The following is a 12,096-nucleotide window of genomic DNA, read 5'->3' on the forward strand; positions in this document are numbered from 1 at the left end:
GTTGATACTTAATAGTGTACAACTTTTGGCAAGTTACTTAACTAACCTATGTCTCAAACTTCCTCATCTGTAAGATGGAGATGTAAAAATATTTTATATATATAGGGCTGCTGTGAAGACTAAATATGTTAAATATACATAAAGCTATTAGAATAATGCCTGGTCCAAATAAGAGCACAAAAAACATTTGCTATTACCTGATAAATATATACGCACAATGAATATTATTTTATATTTATTGTAATAGTATTAAATATTCCTCAGAATTTATATGACACAAAGTTGTAGGAAGAGTGAGCAGGATAAATATCAGCATAAGAACAATAGGAACATTTATAAAGGGAAAATGCTGACAAATATAAGATAGAAAGTAAGTGAATAAGAATTAATACAAAGAAAGAATACGGGCTTTACAGAGGGCACCAAACTTGAGTGAGTTAATAAATGTAATAGAATACAACAAACAAAACTGCCATACTTTAACTGTATTAGGGACAGCATCATGGAGAAGACAGGAGGAAGATTCAGAGATGACAAAGGAAATACAGGTTATTCAAAAACAAAAAAGACATAAGCAAATGTATGAGAGGAATATTGAAGGCCCATTTGGAGGCCAGTAAACAGATTTGTCTGCCTGGAACTAAGAGTTCATGTAGGAGAATGCCTGATACAGTGCTCTCAATTCCTTTCCCCTAGAGCTTAGCGTGGACACAAACAGTGCTCATTAATTATCTATGTAAAAGACAGAATGAATTCCAACTGCAGCTAGTCTAAAATGCTAGATTAAGCAGAGCTTCCCAGTAAGTATACCAAGGCATACTGGTGTGCCCAAATTAGGTGACGGCTGTACTGAGAGGGTGACTCAGCCCTTAGAATCCAAAACCTCCAGTCATAAGACGGCTTGCTTCCTACCCCAGTGTACCACACAAATATCATCATTTTCTAAGTGTACCATGCCATAAAAAGTTGGGAAACATTGAGTTTAAAATATGGCTATTAGGCAGTATGTGATGGGTCAAAGAAAAAGAAGACTAAATAGAAGAGGATATACTGTGCAACAGTCATTGCCTAGTTTGCTGGTACTGTGGAAAATCAAGAGGGAAAAGACAAGGAGCAAAAAGAGCCATTCAAAACTGCTGTTAATAGGCAAGGCCCAAAAAACAGGCCTAAATTAGACTAGCAACAAACGAGATAAAACAGGTTGTGAAAGAATAAGTGCTTAGAGGCCAGGTTAGTTCAGTTCAGTAAACCCTTATTGCTGCCTATTATGTGTCAGCCATTTGCTGGGCAGTAGGGATTTAAAGTGAAGAAATTATTCCAGTCATTAGGGATTTTTTTTTTAACTGTAGAAACAATTCCAGGTTTTCTTTAACATTCTATTTCACCTTAGCTTGAAGAATAAAGGAAATATTAAAAGGTGTTACATACTGCACTATAAACCAAAGGTGGTTTTAACTTACTCACTGAAGTTTCCAAAAGTAAGCCTTTTTCAGTTAAAAGGCTCAATATCAGGACCCTTAGGGCTATGAACAGAATCCTGTGGCACAGTCACCGAAACACAACAGCTGTACGAATAGTTCTTAATATATTTGTATCTGAGCAAGTGTTAGAATGCATGCTATTGGCAAATTGCTTCTAGGCTTTAGGAGAAGATAGTAACAGCTATCATATATTAGGGGCTCACTATATATCAAGCATCGTGCTATTTTACATATATTATATCATTTTATCCTCCAAATATCCCCAAAGGGTAGGTATTATTATTCTCACTTTGTTCATAAAAACCAAGGCTTAGAATATTATCACCTGTCCAAGGTTATCCAGCTAGTAAAATGGCAGAGCCCGAATTTAACACAGGCCCACCTAACTCTTAAGTCTATGTTCTCATTAAATGCATTTTAATAAATAAGTCATTCAAGAAAGGGCTTCAAGGAAGACACCTGAGATACAAAGAAAGAAGAGCCACTGAGGCAAACATGGGCAAGGCCCACCTGCACTGTTCTAGGAGAAGGTGTGCTTGCCCAAGGCTTAACTGCCTAGATCCACATTATAAGGTCTGTGTTTTAGTTTTTCATTGCTGCTGTAACCAATTTCCACAAATTTAGTGGCGTAAAACAATACAGATTTATTGTTGTACAGTTTTATAGGTCAGAAGTCTGACATGAGTCTCACTGGTCTAAGATCAAGGTGTCAGCAGGGCTGTATTCCCTTCTGAGAACTCTAGGAGAGAATCTACTTCCTTGCCTTTTCCAGCTGCTAGAGGCCACCAGCACTCCTTGGCACGTGGCCTCTCGCCATCATCTTCAAAGCCAGCAGTGGTGGGTTGAGCTCTTCCCATACTGCCCTATCTCTTGTTCTTCCATAATCCCATCACCCTTTCACCACAGAAAGGTTCTCCCATTATAAAGAAATGTGATTACAGTGGATTATCTTGGGGTGTCCAATCTAATCTCCCCATCTCAAGGACTTTAACTTAATCACATCTGCAAAGTCCTCTCTGCCGTGTAAGGTAGCAGGTTGTAGGGATTAGGACACAGGTATCTATGGGGGTTGGTGGGGGCATTATTCTGCCAACCACATTCTGACTAAGAGAGTGGTGCCACTCCATGTTTGAACCATCTAACTAGCCTCCTTATTCTGGTTCCATATGTGCCAGGCAACTTACTGAGGACACTTTAGCTTCCCCTACAGCTTACTTATAGGATCAGTCAGGGGTTGAGGTTGAGGGTATATTTAACAGGTCTACATCTATGATAAAAAAAAAAAAAAAAACTTGAAAATCATGATTAAGAAGCTGTATATAATGAGATATATCTAAGAATGCGGTTATATGTCACTCTCTTTGATTTACAAGACTTTTATCAACAAAGATTAGTTACAGTTTTCTGACTGTACCTGTGTGATCAATCAAATGGTTTGAAGTAGAATGTCCTTGGAAGGCAGCAGAGAATTTCAAATCAATAACTTGTAAAACTTGGATCACATGGTTGCCTAGGGCTGGAATATTGGGGGAGAATAGAGAGTGACTGATAATGAGTATGGGGTTTCCTTTTGGGAAAATAAAAAATGTTCTAAAATCGATTGTGGTGATGGTTGCACAACTCTGTGAATAACAAAAAATTCATTGCACTGTACATTTTAAATGAGTGAATTGTATGGTATTGAATTATATCTCAATAAAGTTGTTAAAAGAAAACCAGGTCACAAAGAGAAGGCAATGAGAGGAGGATCTGATTAAATACTAGGATGAAATGGGGCCGGGGGGCATCTTATGATCTTAATGAAGATTCTTCCTTAATGCCTACTACTTTCCTCCTTCTTTCCTCTACTCTAGCTTTTTATAGATTCTGCTCTTAGAAAAGTCACAGCTTCCCACCTCTTTCCTGTTTCTTAGTTTACTAATCAATCAGTATACACATACAACATATACAACAAACTTATTCCATAAATTATAAATAACATAGAATGTGATTCCAATGTTAACTCCCTCTGCTCTTTACTAAAGAGTAAGTATGGATGAAAGGAACGTTCCCATCCTGATCCTGTTTTAGATGCTCATGTTTTGTCACCCTTATTCTGTATTGTGTGCTGATTCTCTATATGACCTGAATCATTCCATGTGCCATAAGAGCCTATGTAAAATTCTTGCCTCCTTGTATCAAGATTCTCATATTAAATTCAAAGAATTTTTGTTCTGTTTTATAGTTGTAACTATTACAGTGCCCAGTAGTGACTCCCCTGATCTGTACAATGTTACTGAATGAGCTCTGCTTTCACCTGCATCCTCTTCTTTTCACCTGCATCCTCTTTCTCAAGAGCAATGACATCCCCTTTATCCAAATACCATAGCAGAGGAAAACCTGCATGTCAGAGGTCACTAGGTAGCTATGCTTACAAATTAGAAGGCCAGGCAAGGTTTGGCTTGAAGTTTTCCTATAGTTGATATGAAAATGATCAACTGAATAGCCGCCAATGCCACCTTTGAGTGAGTGATCAAGTCTTTTCATTTCAAAGAAAACACCTCCCTAAAACTGATACATTAAAGCAGTTTAGTTAAATTAATAAAATACCATTATCTGAGCCCATAAACAGGGGTTCTTTCAACCTTGAGATGAAATACTTACCTTATAAGGGCTTAGAGAAAATGGTTAGTTACTTTTCTACTTGAGAATTATAAGAGATCACTGTCCATTCTCAGAGTAACAGAAATACCTGAGGTTGTAACCCTAATCCATGGGTATAACTGTGCTTATATACTGGGTTAGCCACTGAACCACAAGTCCACCACACTCTGTCATGTGATTCCATGCAGTACAGTTTATTCCCATATCATGGTATGCCCACTTGTATATGAAGAACCCGATCATCCAAGAAGAAAAGATCAATATATATGATTCACACTGTAGAGTGCAGTATTACATAATTTCCTTCCTCTTAAATATGAACAACTGAGGCCTGTGTGCTGGAGCAGAGCCCTGTCAGAGGGAGGCAAGTAGCAGAAAAGGCCAAATAAGGCAAAGGGGCATGTTGTATAGGTCCCATAGGCCACTGTAGGAGCCAGAGCGTTTCCTCTGCAATGGCCAACGGAGAAGAGTGATGTAACTTTGTGTTGTAAAAAGGCCAGTCAGACTGCTGCATTGAAGAGGCTACAAAGACGAGAGAAGCAGCAAAGACTATGTCAGTATCCAGGGTTTTTTTCGTATTATAAATAGAATACATGGGAGATGGGCGAAGATGGAGGAGTAGAAAGACCCTGAGAGCTCACCTCTCACAAGCACCCCAGAATCAGAATTATCTGCAGAACAGCCATCAAAGAAAAAGACCAGAACCTACCAGAAAAGAGCTTCTACAACTAAAGACATAAAGAAGGACCCACACAAGACGGGTAAGAGGGGTGGACTTGCGATATAATCAAGTCCCATACCCCCAGGGTGGGTGACCCATAACCTGGAGAATAATTATAGAGCAGAGGTTCTCCCACAGGAATGAGAGTTCTGAGCCCCACATTGGGCTCCCCACCCTGGAGGTCCTGGACCAAGAAGATGAGCCCGCAGAGCATTTGGCTCTGAAGGGCAGCAGGGCTTAATTTCAGGAGTCCCGCAGGACTGGGGGAAATAGAGACTTCACTCTTAAAGGGCACACACAAAATCTCACACACACCAGGACCCAGGGCAAAAGCAGTAATTTGATAGGAGCCTACTGGTCTTGAAGAGCCTCTCTGAGAGGCAGGAGGGGAGCTGCAGCTCACCCTGGGGACACAGACACTGGCAGCAGCATTCTTAGGAGCTCTCTACTGCATGGACACTCATGTGCACAGGTGCCACCGTGGGATCCTCCCTCTAACTCACTAATGCCAAGTCCTGGCTCCACCCAACATCCTGTAGGTGCTAATGCTGGGATGACTCAGGCCAATAACTAACTGGTGGGTGACGGGGGGACACAGAGCCATCCATCAGCAGAAAGGCTGTCTAAACACTTCCTAAGCCCACAGCCACCTCTAGACATGCCTCTAGACTCGGCCCTGCCCACCAGAGGGCCAAGGCACAGCTCCACCCACCAGTGGGCAGGCACCGGCCCAGCCCTCCAGGAAGCCTGCACAAGCCTCTAGACCAGCGTCACCCACCACAGGTGAGACACCAGACACAAGGAAACCACAGTCCTGCAGACTGCAGACACCACCTGCCCACAGGACAGACCCTACCCTATGACCAGCTGGGCCTTAGTCATGTCCACTAGCAGGTCAACACAGGCTTTGGGACACCCTGGACCCTGACCCATCTGTGTCAGGAACTGGTCTCCCCCCGTGAGCTGTGTGACACCAGCTCTGGGATCCCAGGGCCCTGCACCCAGACTCTAGGACTCAGCTCTGCCTGCCAGTAGTTCAGCACTAACCCCAAGCCATGGCTTCACCCACCAACAGGCGGGCAACAGCCCCAGCGTCTTCTGGACCTTGACTCTGCCCGCCAGTGAGCCAGCACTACCCCAGGGCCCCCTGGGGTTCTGCAGTCAGCTGCTTTGGACCAGTCCCTGGTAACCAGTAGCCGGCATCCTCTGCACAAGGCAGGGCCTGGCAACCAACAGGGCTAGGGGCCAACAAAGCCTACCAGACCACCCATATAGTCATCCCACCACAACAGAAGGACCCACACAGCCCTCAGAGGGGGAACCCCAAGAGCATATAGCTTGGGTAACAAGTGGGGAACGTGCTGCTGGGACACAGAAGATGTATCCTACAGAAGTCTACTTCTCCAAGGTCAGAAAACCATAACTAACCTATCAGATACATTAAAATACAAATAGCAACCTAGGCAAAATGAGGCAGCAGAGGAACAACTTCCAGACAAAGGAACAAGATAAAAGCCCAGAAGAAGAACAAAGTGAAGTGGAGATAGGCAATCTACCCAAGAAAGAATTCAGGGTAATGACTGTAAAGTTGATTAAAGAACTCGGCAGAAGAATGGATGCACAGAGGGAGAAGTTAGAAGTTTTTAACAAAGCGTTAGAAAATATAAAGAACCAGAGAAAAAGATTACAATAAAACAAATGAAAACTACACTAGAAGGAATCAACAGTATACTAAATGACAGAGGAACAAACCAATGAGCTGGATGACAAGAGTAGTGGAAATCCCTGATGCCGAACAAAGAAAAGAAAAAAGAACAAAAAGAAATGAGGACAGTTTAAGAGACCTCTGGGACAATATCAAGTGCAAAATATTCATATCATAGAGGTACAAGAAGGAGAAGAGAGAGAGAAAGGGGCTGAGAACATATTTGAAGACATAACAGCTGAAATCTTTCCTAACCTGGGAAAGGAAACAGTCACCCAAGTCCAGGAAGTGCAGAGAGTCCCATACAGGATGAACCCAAAGAGGAACATATCAAGACACAGTGGAATTACAATGACAAAAATTAAAAGAGAATATTAAAAGCAGTAACGGAAAAGCAACACATCATACACAAGAGAACTCACGTAAGGCTATCAAGTGATTTTTTAGCAGAAACTCTGCAGGAAAGAAGGTAGTGGCATGATGTATCTAAACTGATGAAAGGGAAAAACCTACAGCCAAAATACTCTAGCCAGCAAGGCTCTTGTTCAGATTTGATGGAGAAATCAAAACCTTTAGGACAAGCAAAAGCTGAAACATTTCAGCACCACTAAACCAACTTTACAACAAATGTTAAAGAAACTTCTCTAGGGACTTCCCTGGTGATCCAGTGGTAAAGAATCCACTTTCCAATGCAGGGAACGTGGGCTTGATCCCTGGTCGGAGAACTAAGATCCCACATACCGTGGGGCAACTACTGAGCCCACGCGCCTCAACTAGAGAGCCCACGTACCGCAAACCACAGATCCCATGCACTCTGCAGCCCACGTGCCACAACTACAGAGCCCACGTGCTCTGGAGTCCGCACACCACAACTAGAGACAGAAAACCCAGGTGCCACAACTAGAGAAAAGCCCGCACACCACAACAAAGAGCCTGCACACCACAACTAAGACCCAACACAGCCAAAAATAAAAAATAATTTTTTTTTTTTAAAGGGACTTCCCTGGTGGTGTAGTGGATAAGACTCCACACTCCCAATGCAGGGGGCCCGGGTTCAGTCCCTAGTCAGGGAACTAGATCCCACATGCATGCTGCAACTAAGAGTTCGCATGCCACAACTAAGGAGTCCGCATGCCGCAAGTAAGGAGCCCATGTACTACAACTAAGGAGTCCACAAGCCACAACTAAGGAGGCTGTCTGCCGCAACTGAGACCCGGTGCAACCAAATAAATAATTTATTTTTTAAAAGAAACTTCTCTAGGCAAAAAAGAAAAGAACACAACTAGAAACAAGAAAATTACAAAATGTGGGACTTCCCTGGTAGCACAGTGGTTAAGAATCCACCTGCCAATGCAGGGGACACAGGTTCGAGCCCTGCTCCAGGAAGATCCCACATGCCGCAGAGCAACTAAGCCCGTCCATGCGCCACAACTACTGAGCCCACATGCCACAACTACTGAAGCCCACACGCCTAAAACCCATACTCTGCAACAAGAGAAGCCACCGCAATGAGAAACCCATGCACCACAACCAAGTATAGCCACTGCTCGCCACAACTAGAGAAAGCCCACGCACAGCAACAAAGACCCAATGCAGCCAAAAATAAATAAATAAAAATAAAATAAATTTTTTAAAAAAAGAAAATTACAAAATAAAAAGGCTCAATGGTAAAGGCAAACATACAATAAAAGTTAAAAAATAAAATCACCCATGCAGAAATTTAGGAGGAAGATTGTTTGCTTTTTTTCGTTTGTTTTTATGGCTGCATTGGTTCTTCATTGCTGCATGTGGGCTTTCTCTAGTTGCAGCGAGCAGGGGCTACTCTTTGCTGCAGTGCGCAGGCTTCTTATTGCAGTGGCTTCTCTTGTTGTGGAGCACAGGCTCTAGGCCAGTGGGCTTCAGTAGTTATGGCACGTAGGCTCAGTAGTTGTGGCACACGGGCTTAGTTGCTCCACAGCATGTGGGATCTTCCCAGACCAGGGCTCAAACCCGTGTCCCCTGCATTGGCAGGAGGTTTCTTAAGCACTGTGCCACCAGGGAAGTCCCCTTAATTTTTAAACTGAAGTATAGTTGATGTACAATACGTTACAGGTGTACCTCATCAACAGCAAAGTCCCTAGCAGGAAGATTAAAAGACAAAAGTAGTAAAATCATCTATATTCACAATAAGTAGTGAAGGGATACATAAAACTATTCTATGTAAAATATGATATCAAAAACAGTAATTGTGAGAAGAGAGTACAAATGCAGGGGTTTTTAAAAAATGCATTTGAAATTAAGAGATCAGCAACTCAAAACAATCACATATATATAAAGACTGCTACATAAAAACCTTATGGTAACCAAAAGCCAAAAATCTATAAAAGATACACATACAAAAAATAAAAAGGAATGTAAACATAACACTGAATATAGTCATCAACTCACAAGACAACCAAAAAAAAGGGGGAAACGATGAGCTATGAAAATAACCCCCAAGCAATTAACAAAATGGCAATAAGAACATACTATAATTCCCTTAAATGTAAATTGACTAAATGCTCCAATCAAAAGACACAGACTGGCTGAATGGTTACTAAAACAAAACACATATATATGCTACCTACAAGAGACTCACTTCAGATCTAAAGACACACAGAGACTGAAAGTGAGAGGATGGAAAAAAGTATTCCATGCAAATGGAAATCAAAAGAAAGCCAGAGTAGCAATATTTATATCAGACAAAATAGGCTTTAAAATAAAGAATGTTACAAAAGACAAAGAAAGACACTACATAATGATCAAGGGATCAACCCAAGAAAAGATATAACAATTGTAAATACACATGCACCCAACATACAAGCACCTGAATATATAAGGCAAATGCTAACAGACATAAAAGGCCAAATTAACAGTAACACGATAATAGTAGGGGACTTCAACACCCCACTTACATCAATGAACAAATCATCCAGCCAGAAAATCAATAAGGAAACACTGACCTTAAGTGACACATTAGACCAGATGGACTTGATTGATATTTATAGAGCATTCCATCTGAAAGCAGGAGAAATTTATAGAGCATTCCATCTGAAAGCAGCAGAATACACATTCTTTTCAAGTGACATGGAACATTCTCTGGGATAGATCACATGCTAGGCCACAAAACCAGTCTCAGTAAATTGAAGAAAATTGAAATCGTATCAAGCACTTTCCCGACCACAACGTAGAAATCAACTACAAGAAAAAACAAACAAAAAACCACGAACAGGTAAAGGCTAAACAATATGCTACTAAAAAACCACTGGATCGGGCTTCCCTGGTGGCGCAGTGGTTGAGAGTCTGCCTGCCGATGCAGGGGACACGGGTTCGTGCCCCGGTTCGGGAGGATCCCACGTGCCGCGGAGCGGCTGGGCCCGTGAGCCATGGCCGCTGGGCCTGCGCGTCCAGAGCCTGTGCTCCGCAACGTGAGAGGCCTGCGTATCGCAAAAAAAAAAAAAAAAAAAACCACTGGATCACTGAAGAAATCAAAGAGGAAATCAAAAAATACCTGGAGACAAATGAAAACAAAAACACAGCAATCCAAAACCTATGGAACACAGCAAAAGCATTTCTAAGTGGGAAGTTTAAAGCAATACAAGCCTATCTCAGGAAACAAGACTGAACCAGGAAGAAATAGAAAATATGAACAGATCAATCACCAGTAATGGAATTGAATCAGTAATTTTAAAACTCCGAACATTAGCAAGGTGGGTGGACCTAGAGACTGTCATACAGAGTGAAGTAAGTCAGAAAAACAAAAACAAATACTGTATGCTAATACCTATATATATGGAATCAAAAAAAAAAAAGGTTCTGAAGAACCTAGGGGCAGGACAGGAATAAAGACACAGACGTAGAGAATGGACTTGAGAACACAGGGAGGGGTAAGGGTAAGCTGGGACAAAGTGAGAGAGTGACATGGACATATATACACTACCAAATGTAAAACAGATATCTACTGGGAAGCAGCTGCATAGCACAGGAGATCAGCTCGATGCTTTGTTACCACGTAGAGGGGTGGGATAGGGAAGATGGGAGGGAGATGCAAAAGGGAGGAGATATGGGGATATATGTATATGTATAGCTGATTCACTTTGTTATAAAGCAGAAACTAACACACCATTGTAAAGCAATTATACTTCAATAAAGATGTTTAAAAAAAAAATACTCCCAACAAACAAAGTCCAGGACCAGATGGCTTCACAGATGAATTCTACCAAACATTTAGAGAAGAGTTCATACCTATCCTTCTCAAACTATTCCAAATAATTACAGAAGAAAGAACATTTCTGAACTCATTATATGCAGCCAGCATCACCCTGATACCAAAACCAGACAAAGATATCACAAAAAAAGAAAATTAAAGACCAATATCAATGATGACCATAGACCCAAAAATCCTCAACAAAATACTAGCAAACATTATCCAACAACACATTAAAAAGACCATACACCGTAAGCAAGTGGGATTTACCCCAGGGATGCAAGGATTCTTCAATATACGCAAATCAATCAACGTGATACACCATATTAACAAATTAAAGAATAAAAACCATATAATCATCTCAGTAGATGCAGAAAAAGCTTTTGACAAAATTCAACACCCATTTATGATAAAAACTCTCCAGAAAGTGGGCAGAGAGGGAACCTACCTTAACATAATAAAGGCCATATATGACAAACCCATAGCAAACATCATTCTCAATGGTAAAAAACTGAAAGCATTTCCTCTAAGATCAGGAACAAAACAAGGATGTCCACTCTGGCCACTATTATTCAAAATAGTTTTGGAAGACCTAGCCATGGAAATCAGAGAAGAAAAAGAAATAAAAGGAATACAAATTGGAAAAGAAGAAGTAAAGCTGTCACTGTCTGCAGATGACATGATACTATACCTAGAAAATCCTAAAGATGCCACCAGAAAATTACTAGAACTAATCAATGAATTTGGTGAGGTTGCAGGATACAAAATTAATGCATAGAAATCTCTTGCATTCCTATACACTAACAACGAAAAATCAGAAAGGGAAATTAAGGAAACAATCACATTTACGATGGCAACAAAAAGAATAAAATACCTAGGAATAAACCTACCTACAGAGGCAAAAGACTGTACTCAGAAGACAATAAAACACTGATGAAAGAAATCAAAGATGACACAAACAGATGGAGAGATATACCATGCTCCTGGATTGGAAGAATCAATATTGTGAAAATGACTATACTGTCCAAAGCAATCTACAGGTTCAATGCAATTGCTATTAAATTACCAATGCCATTTTTCACAGAACTGGAACAAAAAATTTTTCAATAGCCAAAGCAATCTTGAGAAGAAAAATGGAGCTGGAGGAATCAGGCTCCCAGACTTCAGACTATACTACAAAGCTACAGTAATCAAGACAGTATGGTACTGACACAAAAACAGAAATATAGATCAATGGTACAGGATAGAAAGCCCAGAGATATACCCACGCAGCTATGGTCACTTAATCTACGACAAAGGAGGCAAGAATATACAATGGAGA

At 41.1% G+C, this 12,096-nt stretch overlaps 1 pseudogene; it reads left to right on the forward strand.

Moving 5' to 3' along the window:
• Positions 1–3,972: 3,972 nt before the first annotated feature.
• Positions 3,973–12,096, forward strand: part of LOC132509175 (TBC1 domain family member 14-like) — a 40,355-nt pseudogene continuing 32,231 nt past the window's right edge.

Source organism: Lagenorhynchus albirostris, chromosome 19 (assembly GCF_949774975.1).
Source record: "Lagenorhynchus albirostris chromosome 19, mLagAlb1.1, whole genome shotgun sequence".
Lineage (NCBI taxonomy): Eukaryota > Metazoa > Chordata > Mammalia > Artiodactyla > Delphinidae > Lagenorhynchus > Lagenorhynchus albirostris.